Source organism: Oryctolagus cuniculus, chromosome 9, assembly GCF_964237555.1.
Source record: "Oryctolagus cuniculus chromosome 9, mOryCun1.1, whole genome shotgun sequence".
NCBI classification, from domain to species: domain Eukaryota; kingdom Metazoa; phylum Chordata; class Mammalia; order Lagomorpha; family Leporidae; genus Oryctolagus; species Oryctolagus cuniculus.
Window position 1 is genome coordinate 114,303,532 of NC_091440.1, and position 20,836 is coordinate 114,324,367.

The 20,836-nt window shown below is 39.6% G+C and overlaps 1 long non-coding RNA gene across 1 annotated transcript in view; it reads left to right on the top strand.

The window, feature by feature from the left end:
* LOC103348973 (uncharacterized) overlaps positions 1-20,836 on the top strand; it is a 145,806-nt gene that overhangs the window by 61,873 nt on the left and 63,097 nt on the right. The window contains exon 6 of the long non-coding RNA XR_011379008.1: positions 8,740-8,795. This is a non-coding gene — a long non-coding RNA (uncharacterized lncRNA). The remainder of the gene's footprint in view (positions 1-8,739; positions 8,796-20,836) is intronic.

Sequence of the window (20,836 nt, forward strand, 5' to 3'; positions counted from 1 at the left end):
ACAATCTTTAAAAAAAAAAAAACCTATGGGTAATAATGGATACATTCTAGAAACTTATGTTCCAAAGCAATCAAATAATTTAATTAAATTATTCTCAGTATAGTTTCAAGATTAAAGTAATCTTCTAAAAGGCATTGTTCCACTCAGGTAGTTCCAAAGACAGAAATTACCTTCTCTTAAGCTAGATCAGTGGTCTGTATAGGGGCGTTCATTTTACTGTTCTTTCAATTGCACACATGCAATCCTTTGCACATATAAAGTATAAAAAAAACCCACTTTTTAAATGTATTATATATTTAAAGATAAAAATGAATTTTCAAAAGGACTTTGGTCCACAGATGAAATCTTGAACTTAAGATTCCTAAAAATTTCTTACAAGTATTTACAGAAAAGGTAACCGTTATTCCATTGCACAGCAGATCAATGAATTTTGAAGAAAAGTAAAAAAGACGACCTATTGAGAATAAAAGGGCCTTCTTAATTGAACTATATGATACATAGATGACTACTTATAATTTTTTATAGGCATCTAGATTTTGGTGAAGTTTTTAAAATGTCTTACTGCTCTTATAAACCTTCGTGATTATCTGACAATGATTCATGTAATATTATTGTGTATCTGACTTTGGCAGTTACCTATTACACCATGTTAACATATTTCAATAAGTAATCAATTTCGTTTCCAGTACACTGATTTAATTCAGGTTTCATTACTTGCCTAGTATTTATTTTTTAGGCATGTTGTCCGTCTTAGTCGAGGACTGCCCTTTTTGCATTAGCCATTTTAGGATAAAATACTTAATAAGATTTGCATTTAAAAAATGAACCAGACGAGCTGGACCCCCTCCAGCCAGAACCAGTAATTATGTCATTTGTATTGCAAAGCAGGAGTGGCTATAAAGCAGTGGTATACTTTTTTAAAGATTGATAACCTTAAGCAGTATTATATTACACATAAAATGGCAGGTCTGACAGAGGAACTAAACGTGGGTAGTGTATAAAATCTTTAGAACTGTAGAGAGTGGCAAAGTTTACTTCGCCTTTCTAAGAGATTCTCACTTAGATGGAACTGTTTACAGTTCCTATTTTATTTCCGTTATGCTTCTCTGTCTCATATTTGTCTTTCCCTGAGAAGCCTCAATGTTTATGTAGATAGCAACATTATATACGACAGGCGTGGATGTTCCCAACTTCACAGCCTAATATTTGGAGACCCAAGTTAGATTGTATTGAAGTGATGTGAGCAAATAAAACTGCTTACTGGCCCTCACGATCACTTCAGAGGCACCCTATCTGCCAAATGGAAATTTCTAATTGCTAACAGTGACTCAAAGCTGGCCATATTATTAATATTACTACTGCAGTTAAGAATACATTTGAAGGGCCGGTGCTGTGGCATAGCGGGTAAAGCCGCTGGCTGCAGTGCTGGCATCCCATAGGGCGCAGGTTCGAGAGCCGGCTGTTCCACTTCTGATCCACTTCTCTGCTATGGCCTGGGAAAGCAGTAGAGGATGGCCCAAGTCCTTGGGTCCCTGTACCTGCATGGGAGACCTGAAAGAAGCTCCTGGCTCCTGGCTTCAGATCGGCGCACTCCGGCCGTTGCAGCCAATTGGGGAGTGAAGCAGTGGATGGAAGATCTCTCTCTCTGCCTCTCCTTCTCTGTCTGTATAACTCTGACTTTCAAATAAAATAAATAAATCTTAAAAAAAAAAAAAAAAAGAGGCCGGCGTCGCGGCTCACTAGGCTAATCCTCCACCTAGTGGCGCCGGCACACCGGGTTCTAGTCCCGGTCGGGGCTCCGGATTCTGTCCCGGTTGCCCCTCTTCCAGGCCAGCTCTCTGCTGTGGCCCAGGAAGGCAGTGGAGGATGGCCCCAGTGCTTGGGCCCTGCACCCCATGGGAGACCAGGAGAAGCACCTGGCTCCTGCCATCGGATCGGCGCAGTGCGCCAGCCGTGGCAGCCATTGGAGGGTGAACCAACGGCAAAGGAAGACCTTTCTCTCTGTCTCTCTCTCTCACTATCCACTCTGCCTGTCAAAAAAAAAAAAAAAAAAAAAAAAACAACAAAAAACAAAAAACAAAAAAACAAAAAACCAATACATTTGAAGGGGCCTGGCATTGTGGCACAGTAGGCACAGCTGATGCTTGCCATCATCCCATATTGGAGTGTTGCTTCAAGTCTTGGCTGCTCTGCCTTGAAACCAGCTCCCTGCTAATGTGCCTGGGCAAGCAGCAGATGATGTTTCATGTACTAGGACTCCTGCCACTCATGTGGGAGAGCCAGGTGGAGTTTCAGGTTCCTGGCTTCAGTGTGGCCCTGCCTGGCTGTGGAGGCCATAATGGGAAATGAACCAGTGGATGGAAGATTTCCCTCTTTTTTTTGTCTCTCCCTCCATCACTCTACTTTTCAAATAAATAAAATATTTTTAAACAAGAATACAATTGAGAGCTTTTGAGCATTTGATACTCAATCCTATACTTCAAGTGTAGTGTTATGTAGTTCACAGTATTTATCTCCTTCCTGTCTCCTTGCAAGATTGGCATTGCCATTAACGCAGAAAATACAGGTGTACCTTAATTCCAGAGCCCATGTTCTTAAGTACAATGGTAATGTTACATACACTAAAAATTAAAAAAGTATCCCTAAGAAATTCTCCTAACAGAAGAAATGATGCTCTTGTTCCAATGAATGGGAGGGTATTAAAATGTTCTGACCCTAACCTGGGATTTGCCCAATTAAAAGTGATCCTATACTAGTTTTATGGGGAGGTGTTTTATGCAAAGCTGTGTTTTCTTTAGGAAGAAAAGATACCAAGCTGATTTTTGTCATTAGCCAACTGTATATTTCTCCAAGGTGAGTGTTCGGAACCTTACCTTCACAGGATCCACATCCCATAAAGAGAAACACAAAAAGAAATGCAAGCATATGGGGAAAGCAGTCTCATAGGAAAATCAAAATTCCAAGAAGCAACTATTCAGTGTGATAAGAACCAGGAATGCTGCCTTTCTACCCGTGTGCCCTTAGTTACAATCTTAGAGAAGCAACTTAAAGAGTGATATCCTCTTAGGCTTCAAAGAAAAGGGGATACGTTTAGGGACATTTCTGATACAAAAAACTTTAACTTTTGAAATTTTTCCTTAAAGTTTATTCTTCTCAATTTGAGACTTTAATGTTCAGTAATTGGATTCAGTGTTTAATTGTTCCAGATTTCAATCAACGGTCTACTTGAAACAATGTCAATCAAGTGAATTTTTCTGGTGTACTTTTCAGTTATTTATACATACATAAAAATACTTAGAGTAGGGTACTTCAAAAAAGTTCATGGAAAATGGAATTAAAAGACACATTTCTTTTGATGCAGAAAATTAGAAATCTGTGCATAGTTTGTTATAATATTAATTCCCCATGAAGTTTATGAAAACCCTTGGTATATGTGTATGTATTTATAATGTAATGAAAGCTCAGCATTTCTTTGTTAATTATGGAATAAAATATTCTCATATGCATGAATATCAAAAAGATTTTACCAATAAGAACTTATCTTTTAATTCCATTTGCCACATACTTTTTGGAGTATTCTTATATTAGCTTCCCATAGCTGCTGTAACAAGTCTCACAAAATGAATGCATTAAGCACCTAAAATTTATTGTCTCAATGTTCTTGAAACTAGGAGTCTGGGTTCAAGGTTGGCAGTGTTGACTTCTGAGGGCTGTGAGGAAGCATCTGTTCTATGCTGCACCCTTCACTTCTGCAATCTTGGGTGTTCCTTGGTTCACAGAAGGATCACCTCATCTCTGCCTCCCTTTCCACATGGTGTTTTCCATGTGCATGTCTATCCCCAGTCTAGAGTAGTAAGTATAAATATTCTTAGCTACTGATTTCACCAAGTAGGAATACATATTATTAGAAGAGATTCAGTCCGCCGGCACTGCAGCTTACTAGGCTAATCCTCCACTTGTGGCGCCAGCACCCGGGGTTCTAGTCCCGGTTGGGGTGCCGGATTCTGTCCCGGCTGCTCCTCTTCCAGTCCAGCTCTCTGCTGTGGCCCGGGAAGGCAGTGGAGGATGGCCCAAGTGCTTGGACCCTGAACCCGCATGGGAGACCAGGAGGAAGCACCTGGCTCCTGGCTTCGGATGGGCGCAGCGCACTGGCCGTAGTGGCCGGATGAACCAATGGAAGGAAGACCTTTCTCTCTGCCTCTCTCTCTCTCTCTCTCTCTCTCTCTCTGTCTAACTCTGCCTGTCAAAGAAAAAAGAAGAAGACGACAAAGAAGAAGAGATTCAGTCCAGTTTTTTTCTTTTTATCATCTAGCAGAGCACTTGGGAGGTATTTAATACATATTAGGTATAGTGAGCTGAAGTTTTAAATTATGATTTAAGAGTTGGGTACCTGGAGATATTGAATAGAAAAAGGGAGTCTTCCACGTATTCATCAGATGATGCTGAAGAACGAAAGGAAACAGCAGAAACAAGAAGCCTCATCAAGTCAAAAATAGTCTATCCATGAGCATGGATAGGGATGGCAACTTTGTGTCAAAATGGAAATACTTCATCAACTATTGTTATGCTTCATCAGAGTTTGGAATTCAGAAATAATACAAGAAAGTGAAGTTTACAGTGGCCATGAAACCCAAGGAAATACTTTCTTATTCCTAAAGTTTATGTGGTTTTCAATTATCTATTTTAGAAAATCTGAAGTACAAATCATTGCCATAAAAATTTCAGTAGTAAGTTATTGAAATAAAATAGATGATGTGTGGATTATGTCAGAGTGTGTCCATGTATATGTACATGTATATAGAGAGAGGAATAATGCATTTTTTAAAAGATTTATTATTCATTTGAAAGGCAGAGTGACAGAAAAGGAAAGATCGATCTTTAATCTGGTTCACTTCCTAAGTTGCTGCCTGACCGGGGGTGAGTCTTCACAAGGCCAGGAATCAAGAACTCTGTCTGGGTCTTTCACATGGATGACAGTTACCCAGGTTCTTGGGACATCCTCTGTTGCCTCTCAGGTTCATTATCAGGAAGCTGGATTGGAAACGGAGACAGGACTTGATCCCAAGCATTCTGTTAAGAGATGGAGTCCTCCCAAGTGGCTGCTTAGCACACGGTGCCACAACACAAGCTCCCATAGTGAATTATTAAATGCTAAAACACCTTCATTAAAATAGTTGCATACTGGGGCCAGCATTGTGGTGTAACAGGTAAAGCTGTCACCTGCGACGCCGGCATCCCACAGGGGCACTTGTTCAAGTCCCTGCTGCTCCACTTCCGAACCAGCTCTCTGCTACTGTGCCTGAGAAAGCAGTGGAGGATGGCCCAGGGACTAGGGCCTGTGTACCCCCACAGGAGACCCAGAAGAAGCTCCTGGCTCCTGGTTTCAGTCTGCCCAACTCCTAGACATTGCAGCCACTTGGGGAGTGAACCAGAAGATGGGAAATCTCTCTCTCTCTCTCTCTCTCTCTCTCTCTCTCATTCTTTCTCTCTGTAACTCTGCCTTTCAAATAAGTAATAAGAGAACCTAAAGTACACGAACAATTGTCTTCTCTTTATTTCAAATATAGACAGATATTTATTTAACTTTAATAGAGTTTCTATGTGTTTTATATTGTGCCAGCCTACAGATTGTTTCCATATTTTTAGAATGAAAAACAAAAATAAAAATTTTTCAGCTATAATTTGTTAAACTTTTTGCCTATGAGCCCTAGAAATATTTAGCTTCATCATTTTTCTCCAGTTGGAGAAATTTAATATCTACTTCTTTACAATAAATATAATTTTTGTTGAATATTTTCTGGATATTAGAAGAAATCTGTAACAATCCTAAACCAGTATTTGGAACATATTTTCCAAGTTTCTCATTAGATTTCAGAGGTTCAATAGAAATATAATATACTTTATATTTTTCTTCTTACTTGAGAAAATTATCTTTAAATTTTAATTCTAATCCAAAGAAAGATATTTTTAGTTTACCAAAAAATTCTTTCCAAGTACAGAAGCTATACCTTCTCAGACAATGGGCATAACTCACAGACTGAGTTAAAACTTAGAAGGGAATATGCAAAAATAAACTTCCCTAAGGAAAATCAGTAGTTACTTCTACACCAAAAATACACACACACACACACACACACATATACATATATAATTACTATTATCCCAACTGAGATTGTTGGCCCAGAAACAACATTAATCTGATTTGGGAAACATCCTTAGTACACACTGCTCTTTAATCTGTGTTCTGTAGTTCATAAATAGCATCATCAACTTTTCAGGTTTTCCAAAATGAAAACCTCAAGCAATTCTCAGGTCCTCTCTCCATTTCTCTGCTTTGCCCATCAAATGGGAAATTCTGCCAGTTCAGCTTCTAAAAACTGATGAAATGCATTTCCTTCTCCATGTCTCCCTTAATTCAAATGCCCACATTCTAACATGGATGAGTGTGGGAGTCCGTAAATGCGCCCATCTCCCTGGTCTGCTCTGAACCTGGAAGCCCCCACTGAACCCATGCTATAAACCTGACTTGTCATTCTCTGCATCAGAAATCTTTTAAGTTTCACTGTTCTCCAGACTCTAGACATTCTTACAGTTTATTTGGAGACATTCACTGCTTCTGCATGCTTTTTTCAGATCCAGGCATTAGTAACAGAAATGACATCAGTTTTACTAATTGTATTGGTAATTTATTGCTAATTCTATAATTTTAATGCAAATTTCTTTTAATACACACTTTACAAATATTTAGACTTGCTCCAATTACAGTCTCAAACTTCTCTAGGAATACAGGTGAACACATCATATATTATATGTATTATATACTTATATATACAATACATATACATATTCACTTATATTTTACTTTGTTTTGAAAGCTTGGAAGTATGCTTTAAGCCTTAGTAGTAATCCAAGGATGGCCATCTTATTAGGTTGCAATAAATGTGGCCTAAATACCCTAGTTTATAATTCAGCGAAGTGCTTGGAGGAGGCACAGTAGGAATGATGAATGGTAAGGATGGGATTATTTTTTTTTTTTTTTTTTTTTTTTTTTTTTTTTTTTTTTTTTTGACAGGCAGAGTGGACAGTGAGAGAGAGAGACAGAGAGAGAAAGGTCTTCCTTTGCCGTTGGTTCACCCTCCAATGGCCGCCGCTGCAGCCGGCGCACCGCGCTGATCCTGGCAGGAGCCAGGAGCCAGGTGCTTTTCCTGGTCTCCCATGGGGTGCAGGGCCCAAGCACCTGGGCCATCCTCCACTGCACTCCCTGGCCATAGCTGAGAGCTGGCCTGGAAGAGGGGCAACCGGGACAGAATCCGGCGCCCCGACCGGGACTAGAACCCGGTGTGCCGGCGCCGCAAGGTGGAGGATTAGCCTATTGAGCCACGGCGCCGGCAAGGATGGGATTATTACTCAAGTCTCATTTGTGACAGTTGACTTCCATGATATTTATCTTACATTTTTCTTTTTGGCTGTGTGTGTGAGTGTAATACACTTTATATATTAGCATTGGTCCATCTATTATTATATTGGCAGCAGGAGATTTTCATTGATTAGTTTCTCTCTATTTGCTTTTTCTTTCTCTAAACCTTCAGCTGTAATGCAGAAGATTTATTTTCAATGATTTATTAAAATGTAATTCTAAGGTGACTCCTTATCAAGGAAGTAATCTGCAGGCTATCTTTGTTTAAACTTGCAACCTGCTTTGTCAAGGAAAACTGCCTATGAAATTTTCATTATAATAGACAGCTTTTCATAATGAATGAAAAACAGCTATTATGATTGAAAACAAATTGCTCTGAAACATATTCTTTGAAACAATGTGCTGCTTAATTGTATTTTGGAGGAGGGGGAGGCTAAGGCAATTCTATTTAATTGGTTACATTTTTCAGTTCTATAAATTAATTTGCACTACCCAATATCACTTAATTTTTCCCTAGGAAAGCTTTTGCTTGCCCTAGCAATATTATAACTGCTAATTCAATTACACTGAAATTGTTTAATAGAAAATATAATTGCTTATTCATACAGAATACCCATTAAAGGAGTGCAAAAGCGTGAACCCGAGGGTTACTGCATATTAATACTTTGGGAATAAAGATGGGAATGTTGTGCAGAGAAGGTGCCGACTGATCTTTAATTGTTCATCACCTGCCTCCAAAATAATATGAATGGACCCAAACTAAATGACCACTCATTACAAGTTTCAATTTAGGAGCTTGGCTGGGGTCAGCAGATTGCTTATGCTGATCGCAATGATTTGAAGTTGTGATTACCATAAGCAATTTAAATTTTATTGATCTCCCCTTCTGAAAGTTGTAATTGAGCATGGATGTTGGACTCAGAGCTCTCCAAACTAAATTGTACTCTGAAGCCCTTGCTGGATTCCTGCAAGAATCAATAAGCAGTCAGTCACATTAACAATGAAATAGGTCCATTAACATACGGTGCTATTGGTGAAACTTTATTTAGGAAGGGTGTTAGTTCACTTCATTGTTTTATCAATGAATCTTGGCCGTACAAGGAGAAGTATTGCTTTAATATGTGTAATAAGCTTGTATGAAAATGAAATTATATATTATAAATATATGGAATATGACCGGGTAGGCAGTTGAGTCCTTATAGGAGAGTCGTTGTGATTCATGTCATCATGTTACTGTAAACAGAGGTTTCATATGACTGGGATTGCAGCTTGCCTGCTGCAGTGCCTTGCAGTAATTTGGAATTTTTATGTCTCTTTATTAGATACAAGGTTTCCCTCCATCAAGGTTAAGTACATCTTGAAGTCTCCATGTTCCTTGGTAAGTAGTGGCTTGTTAGGGAAGCTATACGACCTACCCCACTGAGCCAGAGACAGAAAGCTGGGAATTCTAACAGAAATCTAAATGGTTCCAAGCAATTTGGGTCAGTATTTTACACCCAGGGCCCTAGTGAGCTTTGTTAACAACTCTGGCCTACCTATTATAATCAAATTATAGAATATTTAAAACTATAGCAGTCTATTAAAACTTTATGCAAACAGGGCATTGGGGATAAGAGGTGTCAATTTTGAGGGTGATTAAAGAAAGTATAAGTGTTTAATTTTCTAAAATTAATTGGTTATTACTTGCTTCTTCTATTCACTTCCCTTCTACTTCCTAATCAAATGGTGAATAGTAAGCTCTTGAGGCTTCTCAACCTCTTGGAAATTTTAAGTCTCAGGAAGTACAGGGATAATGACACTATCATCTAAGAAACCTTCCAATTCCCTAAGTTGTAGAATATGTGGATGATTCATTGCATATTGTCTTCAACTGTACAATGTGGTATAGGAGGAAGAGAATGGAATCAAAATATCTTTCTGTATGGTCTTTATGATCTTAATTAATATGGATAAACATTACTTCCTGGCTCCCTCTGAATAGCCTAGGATACTGATGAGAATCTCCGTTAAGAGATCTAGGTCATGGATGCTGCAGGCCCTTATTATTTAAGAATTAATTTATTCATTAGACACTGAGATATGTTTTATTTTTGGATCTTCCTTACTCAGTTATGACATCTAGTTTGGCTAGGGTCAGGAATGGCCAAGAAGTGGGGACAGAAGGTCAAATCATGAGCCAGGGATATGATGGGCAATCTCATCTGGTCCAGAATGTGTGGCAGGTTTTTACTAGAATATCACAGAGAATAAATCCGGAACTCCGCTTCTCAACCACATTTTTTATCCTGCATGAATATTAATTCAAATATGGTCCTGGATCACATTTCTCTCCTTATGAGAAAGCCCTACATTGGGGCTTTGCAAAACTGATTTAAAACAGAAATAGTGACCCACATAGTGCTACAGAGGAGGCATGTTTTAGGAATCTAAATGCTACATTTTAAACCACTTCTATATAGCTAATGTGTTAGCAATACTGCTTCACCTCCCCTAGACTCAGTTCCTCAGTGACACAAGAATAGAAGACACTTCTAACACAGAGTTGACAGGAGGATTAAATGAGATAGTCCATGTAAAGAATTTAGTATAGTGCCTGGCACAGAATGAGCTTACAATAAAAAGCTGGTTGTTATGAGGATGACAGACCTACAGGTTGCCCAGGAAAGCATGATTTTTTTTTGACAGGTAGAGTCATAGACAGTGAGAGAGAGAGAGAGAGACAGAAAGAAAGGTCTTCCTCTGTTGGTTCACTCCCCAAATGGCCACCACGGCTGGCGTGGTGCTGATCTGAAGCCAGGAGCCAAGTGCTTCCTCCTGGTCTCCCATGCGGGTGCAGGGGCCCAAGCACTTGGGCCATCCTCCACTGCCCTCCTGAGCCACAGCAGAGAGCTGGACTGGAAGAGGAGCAACCGGGACTGGAACCCGGTGCCCATATGGGATGCCGGTGCCACAGGTGGAGGATTAACCAAGTGAGCCATGGTGCTGGCCCAAGCCGTGATTTCTTATTAAGATTGTGTTGTTGAAATGATTTGGATGACAAATGACATGTCCACTTTAGTTTTTACGGTAAGTGAACAGAATGGTGTAGCAATTTTTGATGGGAGGAAGTGAAAATGGAGAGAATTCCAGGAGCCTTAGGACTGGATGAAGATTAGTGCTCATGAAAAGCAAGGTGAAATGGGTTATTCACCTTGGGTTGTTCAGAACATAGATAGTTTAGAGAAAATGCAAAGTTGCTGAATGTTTTCTTTTGCAAGCCTCAACTTAACTTTTCCAATCTCCATGCCCCTTTTGGACTCTGTTCTGCACAAACACACTCCTCTTCCATGCAGCATTTCTTTTCTTTTCTTTTTTAAAAAGATTTATTTACTCATTTGAAATGCAGAGTTAGAAAGAGAGGGAGATGAGGGAGGGAGGGAGGGAGGGAGGGAGAGAGAGAGAGAGAGAGAGAGAGAGAGGTCTTCCATCCTTGGGTTCACTCCTCAAATGGCCACAATGGCCTGAGCTGTGCCGATCTGAAGCCAGCATCCAGGAGCTTCTTCCAGGTCTCCCACGTGAGTACAGGGATCCAAGGACTTGGACCATCTTCTACTGCTTTCCCAGACACATCAGCAGGGAGCTGGATTGGAAGTGGAGCAGATGGGGTTTGAACTGGTGCCCATATAGGATGCCAGCACTGCAGGTGGTGGCTTTACCCACTATGCCACAGCGCCGGCCCATCATTTCCACACTCTTAAGCCTGATTAGGGCTTCCCTAGTGGCATCTAATCCAGGTCAGCTTTTTGGAAAAAATGTTTCATATTCTGGGTGCTATTGTTGTTAATCACTTCCAGCTTAATTGCTTCTAACTTGTCTGCTATGCTCCAGTATAAACAATCTCCCATCTAAATTCACATGAAATTGCTATGGCTATGGGTTTTTGTTGTTGTTGTTGTTTTTAAAATGTTCGTTGAGTGGGTAATCAAATGAATGAACCCTCATCAGGGTATTTGTGTTTCAATAAAAATCAGATGATACAGTCCTTATAATGAACGACATTCAAATAATAACTTAAGGCTTTATAGCAGGCTATTAAAGGAGATACTATAAAGCAAGAAGCTTTCTGGGTGTCTTTTAAATCATCTGGTATTGGTTATTATTTGACCTCTTGAATAGTGGAAAAGATATAGCGGACTATTCAGAGAAAGATATAGGATAAATGGATAAAATGATTTTGAGCAAATTAAAAGAGTAAAACAAAATACAGGGGCCTTCCAAAAGCTCATGGAAATGGACAGTCTCTTTTAATTGCACTTCCCCATGAACATTTTTATGTGGCCGCATAGAAGTGATAAAATAATTAGAAAAACAAGAAAATAAGCTGTGGGGTTGGCGTTTGGCCCAGCAGTTAAGTCACCACTTGGAACTCCAGTATCCCATATCAGTGTACCTGGTTTGAGTCTCAGTCGCAACACTTCCCGTCCCCTTGTTTCAGCAGTGTGACCTACCTTTGGTCACACAGTGGTCATTTGAAGAGCAAATCAGCAGAAGGAAGATCTGCTTCTGTCTCTTTGTCTCTCTGTCTTTTAAATTAAATGAAAATAAATTAAAATTAAATAAAATAAGGCGAAATTTTCTTTGGGAACAACTAAAGCAAATTAAAAATGTGTTATTTCAATGAATTGAAATATTGGAAAAGAGCAACCAAGGAAATAAAGGTACATCATGACACAGGTGATCTTGGTCAAGCAGGTTTTCTAGGTTACCTATGGCATTAAAGATGTAAATCATGAATCCACAGGTATCCTGAATGCTAAGGGGATTTGATTCCATTATTCTAGGCAGTCAGTTAATATGATTATTTTGTATTACTTAACCTCTGGGTTCTTTTTCTCAAACTGCACTGAGATAGATCAGTCCATATTTGTTCACAGGTGTGCAATCAGAATGGTTTTCCAAGCATTTTTTTAAAAATATTTATTTATTAATTTGAAAAGCATAGTGTTGTGAGAGAAGGAAAGACACATAGACACATACACACAGAAAGATGAGAGAGAGGGAGGGAGAAAGAGAGAAAGAGAGAAAGAGAGAAAGAGAGAGAGAGAGAGGAAGAATATCTTCTATTCACTGGTTCACTCCTCAAATGTCTGCAACAGCCAGGGATGGGCAAGGTCAAAACCAAGAGCCAGCAAGACATCCAGGTCCCTCGCCTTGGTGGCATAGATTCAAGTATTTGGGTCATCTTCTGCTACTTTTCCAGGTGCATTAGCAGGGAGCTGGATTGGAAGTGGAGCAGCTGAAATTGGAACTGCTGCTTTAATGAGGGATGCTGTGATTCAAGCAATGGCTTCACCCACAGCCCCACAGGCACTCGTCTCATCCAAGGACTTCTGCTAAAACTTCCCTTCCAAAGAAGTTAACTTGTATATTTGTGATCATTTAAAGTATGTCAATATATTACCTAGTAGGCCTTTACCTTCATATCAACAATACACAAATTCTAAGAAAAATAAATTCTTTGGATATTATTATTATTGTTGTTGTGTTCCTATACAAGCAAGAGAGATGAGAAAGAGTTTTAACTTATGGGAAAAAACAACTCTGCTCTTGTTGGAAAATCATGTGCTTCTTTTTGCTTTCTAATCATTAGCAACAACAGAGTATTGAACATATATCTCAATTATCTCCCAGTAATGTCAATGTAATGTTTTAGTCTGTTCCTTGTAACACAATATCACGGTCTGGGTAAACTATAAGGAAAGTAGGCTTATGTCAGCTCATGAGTCCAGTCCAAGGTTGTAGAACTGCATCTAGTGATGGTTTTCTTGCTGGAAGAGTCCTGGGGCAGTACAGGGTGACATAGGGTAAGAGAAGGAGCTCAAATGTGTGTTCTGTGGCTCACTCCCTCTATTTATAAAAACTACCAACATTAGTTGTGACCATATCTAATCCTAATCATCTCCTGAACAGTACTACCTCAACATCATGGTTGAATTTCCTATCTTCTTAAAGCTTCACAATAGGGATTTAACTGCAACATGAATTGCCAAGGGACAAACAATATTGAAATCATAAGGAAGAACCACTGAAATAACTTGTGTCTTGGTGGTTATGACCTTAAAGCCACCATTATTGCAATTCCTACTCACCTCAAAACTTTTTTTAAATGATTATTTATTTGAAAGGCAGAATTACAGAGAAAGGGAGAGAGAGAGAGAGAGAGAGAGAGGTCTTCCATCCTCTGGTTCACTCCTCACATGGCTGCAATGGCCGGAGCTGAGCCAACCCAAAGCCAGGAGTCAGGAGCTTTTTCTGGCTCTCCCACGTGGGTACAGGGACCCAAGCACTTGGGGCCATCTTCCACTGCTTTCTCAAGTGGATTATCAGGGAGTTGGATCAGAAGTGGAGCAGCCAGGACTTGAATTTGCACCCATAGGTATGCTGGCACTGCAGGAAGCGGCTTTACCTGCTGTGCCACATCTCCAGCCCCTACCTCATAAGTTTTTTGGTTTACTAACATGTGTAGTCTGTTAACTATTTCTAATAGTAAAATATGACACTGAATACTAGATAGACTAGTGATTTGAAGATGTATAAGCTTGTTTTCCCAAGGTTTCATCATCCATGGATAATCTTACTATGAGGTACAGCTTTGCAAAGCTGGCAAATGATGACCACTTCACCTTACTCTGCTGCCCACCTCATCATACATAATATTTTATTATTAAAAATGAGGTTTTTTCTGTTATCTATCTACCGTCTCTGTATATCTATCTGAATGTCTTTAGTTTCCTTGGTGTTTATGACTTTCATAAGCATTTTGCATCAGTTAAATACTTTAAGTGCCAATCAATCTTTTAGAAGAATAGAATAACTATCCTATTTTTATTTAATAGCTGAGGAAGTTGGAATAAAACTTTTTATACGTTCATGGTAAGTCATTGGAATTTTCCAGTTCTTGGTCCATTACTCTTTCCATGATATAATTTTTCTTTAAATATTTATTTATTTATTTGAAAGGCAGTGTTACAGAGAGAGGAGAGACAGAGAGAGGGAGAGAGATCTTCCATCTGCTTGTTCACTCCCCAGGTGGTCACAATGGCCAGGACTGGGCCAGGAGTTTCATCTGGGTCTCTCATTGGATACAGGGGCCCAAGTAATTTAGACCATCTTCTGCTGCTTTCCCAGGTGCATTAGCAGGAAGCTGGATCAGATCAGCAGCTGAGACTGGAACCAGTACCCATATGAGATGTTGGCATAGCAACTGGCAGCTTAACCCACTGCACCACAACAACAGACCCTCCATGATATAATTTACAGAGTATAATATTTGCTATCTTGTATAACACAAATCCATTAAGTAAAATAATAATATCAATGGACTATTTTGCAAATCTTTATGAATATAATCTCTTCAGAGTGGATAACAATATCAGAGTACCTTAAAAGATGCACTTGTACCCAAAGAAAGAATTAGAAAAAAAATCCTTGTTGCAGAAACTAGCCAAAATATTAAATCCCACTTTTTGTTAGTGGAAATAGTACTGGCAGAAGTTGCTTTGCTTTGGACACAGAATCAAATCAATTATGTAGTTAATTATTTTATCATGATTTGACCCTCATACGGTGGCAGGGTAGGCATCTTCATCTTATAAAGTAGAGAATTGAGATTCAAAAGAGCCAAAATGTGCAGCTTTCCCAAGATTATATAATTGGTCAGTAATAAACTTGAAAATAATATTTAGACCTTTGAGTTACACATTTGATACGGTTTCTTCTACCTGTTAGGGGAGTGTGACTAGATTTTAGTCTGGTCAGTATAAAGCTGTGCCACTCTTGCACTTCCTTTCTGACTGATCACTTCTGCCAATCTGATAGCTTCATGATAGATGAATTTATGTGTTTTCCCCTATTCTTTATGCTGGACCCAGAAGATCTACAGACTAACGTGCATGCTTTTTTTTCTTAAGAACCCTGGGTTGTTGTCGCTCCCCCTCTTCGTGGAGGAACGACACTAAGCCCTGCCTAGGCTTCATATCCGAGTCACGGCACCATTATGTCGCTCCCCCTCTTCGTGGAGGAACGACACAGGACCCTGCGCTGTTCTTTCGTCTGCTCGGCCCTCCCCGGGTTTGCTGCTGGTTCTTCCCGGGTTGGCTACTATCCCTTCCACCTCCGTGGAAGGGCAGTTCCCCCTGGCCACATTCCCCACTTCCGCAGGGGAGCGGCACACCGCCGGCCGGCTTTCTCGGGGGCTGCACAGGTGTTCCTTCAGCTAGATGTTCCCCTTAGATGTTCCTGGTGAATGCCGTCTCTCTCCTCCTTTATAGTCCTCCTCCGCCAATCCTAACTCGGCTGCCCACACGCCGAGTACGCTGCTCTCCTCCAATCAGGAGCAAGTCCTACTGTTTATTGGTTGAACTGGAGGCAGCTGTGCAGAAGCTGTTTACTTCTCTCCCAGCGCCATATTGTGGGAGAGCAGATGCATAGAATAAGTCTTAATTCCAGTAACTCAGTCTAGTCCGGTTTGCTCCCCACAGGTTGTGTGGAATGCTGGACCCAGTCCTTTCAACCTGAAGCTGTATTGTTGTCTAAATACATCTCTGTTCTGCTCCAGATTTGTTCTGAATAATTACTATAACACAAATGGAAAAGAAGCATTGCTTTTACATTTCAAACACATTTCTTGGATTTCAAAATATCTGTTCCCTGATGATAAGACTTCATAATGTATAACATTCTCATGGCTATAGTGTACTTAATTTTGAGTGCCACAGCACATGTTTGTTAACAATCATGTTTAGACTCAGTCTGCCTGGGTCAACTGCTGGTGGCATCATTTACTGGCTATGTAACCTGTGCGCAAGTTATGTAACCATTACAAAATTCATCTATGAGATAGGTATAAACATATACTTATTAGGGGTCATCATTGTGGTACAGTGGGTTAAGCCACTACTTGGGATGCCCACATCCCATATCAGAGTGCCTGATATCAAGCCTCGCCTCTGCTTCTGATTCAGCTTTCTACTAAAGCATCTGAGAGGCAGCAACTTTTGACCCCAGTACCTGGGTTCCTGCCATCCATGTGGGAGACCCAGATGGAATTCCTGGCTCCTGGGTTTGGATTGACCCAAGTTCAGTTTGTGTGGGTATTTGGGGAGTATACCAGTTGCTGGAAAATCTCTCTTTCTGTCTTTGTCTTTCTGTCATTTTGCCTTTCAAATAAATTAAAAAAAAAACTTTAAAGAAAAATACTGAAGCCATTGATAAAAAAAAAAGATCTACTTTGTAAGTCATGAGAATTATGTAGAATCTATACACAAGAGTACTTCAAAAAGTTTATGGAAAAATGGAATTAAAATGTAAATTCATTTTGGTACAAAATGTTTTCATAGTATACATTTTCCATGAATTTTTGATAACTCCTCGTGAAAGTTCTTCTCACATTGTTTGGTCCATGTAGACTACTCAACAGTAGTGATTATGGACTACTTAACACAAAGCATCTCATCACAATCTGCTTTCCCTCTTTAATATTATCCAATGTCATAAAGGAGAAAAACTTCCCAGATTCATCTTTCTTGTTTTCTGTGACTGGAAGGCAAATAGAGAAGAAATTTTCTGTTTTCCTTTTTTTTTTTTTTTTATAAAGAATGGGTAGCTTTTCTGACAAAAAAAGTGATTTCTTTCACCTTCACTGTGATTGGGTTTCAGATAATGATATGATTAAAAATTTATATCTAATAATTAGCCAAGGGCTGTGTATATTTTGCTAAGGGGCAGGTGTAATGCCCAATGAACAAACGGTGGATTACATCTGAAAACAAGGTAGAGGAGCCCTCCAGGAACCCTATGGTACTCCCAGGATCCCCACACAAAGGTACTCACTTATGTTACTGTAAAAACTAGTCTCAAATTTTCAGCTCCAACAGTTGTTTCTTATTTAAGTAATAGTCCAATGTTCCTAATCGGTGTAAAGCTTTGTGTAGTGACTTGGACAGTGCAAATCCTTCCATTCTGTGGCCCCCTTCTGTATGCTCTGAACTTTATAGTCCTTTTCAAGGTATGCGACATAAAGAAATTACTCAATAACCTCTACACACAAAGATAGAGGAACTCTGAAAGGGAAAGTCCTTTTAAGTTCCATTTAATGGCTTTCTGTGAGCCCATGCCTTATTTTTCCCTGTGCAAGTTTACCTGATATAGCAGTTCTGTGTTGTGTACACTTGTGTGTATGAACAGCTAGTTCTCCAGATGTAACCCAGGAGTGAGACTAAAAGCTTTCCTTGTTGACTTAAATTTGGATAATGGTAATGTGAGGGGTGATGGTATGCTGGGTATCGGATAGGAAGAAAAATGACTGACCTATAGGGTTTGTTTGTTTGTTTTAAAAAAGTATTTATTTGAGGTGTGTGTGTATGGGGGGGGGGGGAGAGAGAGAGAGAGAGAGAAAGAGAGAGAGAAAGAGAGAGAGAATATTCCCATTTATTGGTGCACTCCCTAAATGCTGAAACAGCCAGGGCTAGGCCAGGCTGAGAATTAAGCTGGGAGCAGAGAACTCAACCTAGGTTTCCTACATGGGTGGCAGGGACTCAATCATTTGAGCCATCACCACTACCTTCCAGGGTCAGGTCTGCATACAAGGCTAGAGTCTTGTATGCTACAATAGCATTGTTTTGGTTTAGGCCAGCTAATCTTTATGAATTGGGTTGCCTAAAGCATCGTATCCAATATATGTATATTTCAGCACCTTTCTTTTCTTTTGTTAAAGATTTATTTATTTATTTGAAAGTCAGTGTTACACAGAGAGAGATGGAGAGGCAGAGAGAGAGAGAGGTTTTCCATCTGCTGGTTCAGTTCCCAATTGGCTACAATGGGCGGAGCTGAGCTGATTTGAAGCCAGGAGCCAGGAGCTTCCTCCAGGTTTCCCACGTGGGGTCAGGGGCCCAAGCACTTGGGCCATCCTCCACTGTCTTCCCAGGGCATAGCAGAGAGCTGGATGGGAAGTGGAACAGCCAGAACTCAAACCAGCACCCATATGGGATGCTGGCACTGCAGGCGGTAGCTTTACCCGCTATGCCACTCACTGGCCCCCAGCACCTTTCCTTTCAAAGTACTGCTATAACAGATATTATACCCAATATATTCTGAATAAAATAAAACCAGTCAGATTGCAGTCTCTTCCCTGTAGACATATATAAATTTTAAGAGCCTATAAGCTTAATGCTGAGCAGATTATGTTTGCTTTTAATAATCAAAAGTATTACTTGTGCTTTTAAAAAGTTCTTATATCTCATTAATGACTTTATATATCATAATTTCATTGTGAACATTTGATATTGTGTTTAAAATATTCTTTGCTTAATTTTTTCTGCAAGCACTTTTATTGCGCATCCATCAGGCAAAAAGGACCATTTCAAGTGCTCTGGAACCTTCTGCTTTTGCTTATTAATAATTCCCAAACAGAATGTCTGCTTCAGACATTAGTTTCTGAAACAGAATAGAATCTTAATTAGTTCAAGAGAAATTCCTACTTAAGTAGTCTTAGAGAAAATGCACTCATTTCCCCTCTAATAGATCCTCCTGTTGTTTGACTGTGATGAGAATGGTCTTTTAAAAGAGGCCTCAGGTGTGAAACCAACTGTTCAGGCTCATTGTCAGCTGGTGGTTTCTAGAGTATTAATTCAAAATTAGTGAAAATATAAGACTATGTCTACATTGGCCAACTCTATTGCAAAATTGAGCAATTTTCAGTTAAGGGTGCAGCATCCTCTACAATGCCCTTGAGGAAGATTCAGAAGCTCATTCTATTTCCATCTGCTTCCATCATTAGAGAATGCAGTTGATTGATTCAACCTCTCTAACAATAAGAACGGATGCTGTGTAACTAAAAGGTAACTATAGGCGTAATATCTATGTCAACATGAATACAAAAAAGCATGCCCTGCATCAACTATGTATATGTGTGTGTGCTTATATGCATGTGCAGACAATTATACATGCACATAGATACAGTTTTTTTAAAGATAAAAATTTTAGATTTTACAGTTTGGAGGCTGAAATGACTTTATTTGTATCAGTTGCTTGTTGTCATTCCATGAAAACTGAAGAAGAAGGATGAGCCAAAGGAAAAAGGCTACTATGCTACCCTTCCTCCAGTCTTTCCATCAGGAAATGACAATGCTAATATCACATATCTTTCACGCTATCTTTCCTTTAACAACTTCAACATTGTTATTAATATTAGTAATGGTGGTTTTCAGTATATATAGTTTATTTCCATAAAAATATTGAATGCTCCTTATAAGTATAGATTGAGATATGTTTAAAATCCCTTGTAAGACCTAGTAGAAGTGCTGTACACAAAACAGGCACTCAGGAAATACTCAGCAGAGGATGCATCAGAAACACACATTGTTGTTTGTTATACGCTTAAGTCAAGACTACTAATTGTTCCCCGGGATCTTTTCACCCCTTGTTTCTGTGGGAATGGAATCTCTATTACCTATCTCCCCCTTTCAACCAGGCCAATGGTTGTCTCACTAGTAACTGCATTTCTCAGGCTCACTAGCACTCACGTGGCATGTTCAAAGTCTAGGCCATTTCTTTCAAAGTAGTACTGCTTTCTCTCTACTTCTTTCAGCTTTTCAGGGCTGGTGTGGTCAGCCAACTTCACCCATCTTCAGTGATAAAATCCTAGATGGTAGAGATGGTAGAGAGAAAAAGGCAGGAGGAATTTAGGTGGAACAAAGTTATTTGTATGTTCTAAGCCTGCCCTTATCTCCGTTCTGATAAATGTGAGAGAACTAGAGTTCTCTTTTACTTGGGTGATTGTAGTCTGACTTGTGTTTGTTACTGAAGCTTGGCTAGCATCATAACATGTAAAATTCATGGCACTTCTCGCTATGGTGTGGTTCTAGAATTTCATGGACTTCACTCTCCATCTTCTGGGAGGGCTGAATCTGAGAGGCAGCTAGGCCTGATTTGTTGGGACCATCCGTGAATACTGAAGATCAGAAAACCCCTCTGTTAAGGATGCCTGTCCAGGAGTAAAGAGTGGGAAAACTCACTGAGGCTGTGGTCTTCAGTGTAAGAGAGCTCTCTGTGCACAGAGGGGAAGTCGGAATTAAGATAATCAGAGCAAGATACCCTCCATTGGCTATGTCATGTGTAACTGCTCCCAGTAAACCCAGGAATTTCTTTTAGGTGCTGTAAAGAACTGTTAAGGAAGCTGAAACTTAGCCTTGAATAATTGTTTTTTTTTCTGAATGCCTCTATTTTCACAAAACACAATGGGAAGCAGACGAAGGAGATTGCTTCACATTTCTGTTTACATAGAAATCGTACTCTATACACAGTTAAACAGTGAACTTGTTTTAAGTGTTCAATTGAGGTTTGTTGAATTATTGTTCAGAATATAGGAGTTTAAGAGTACTA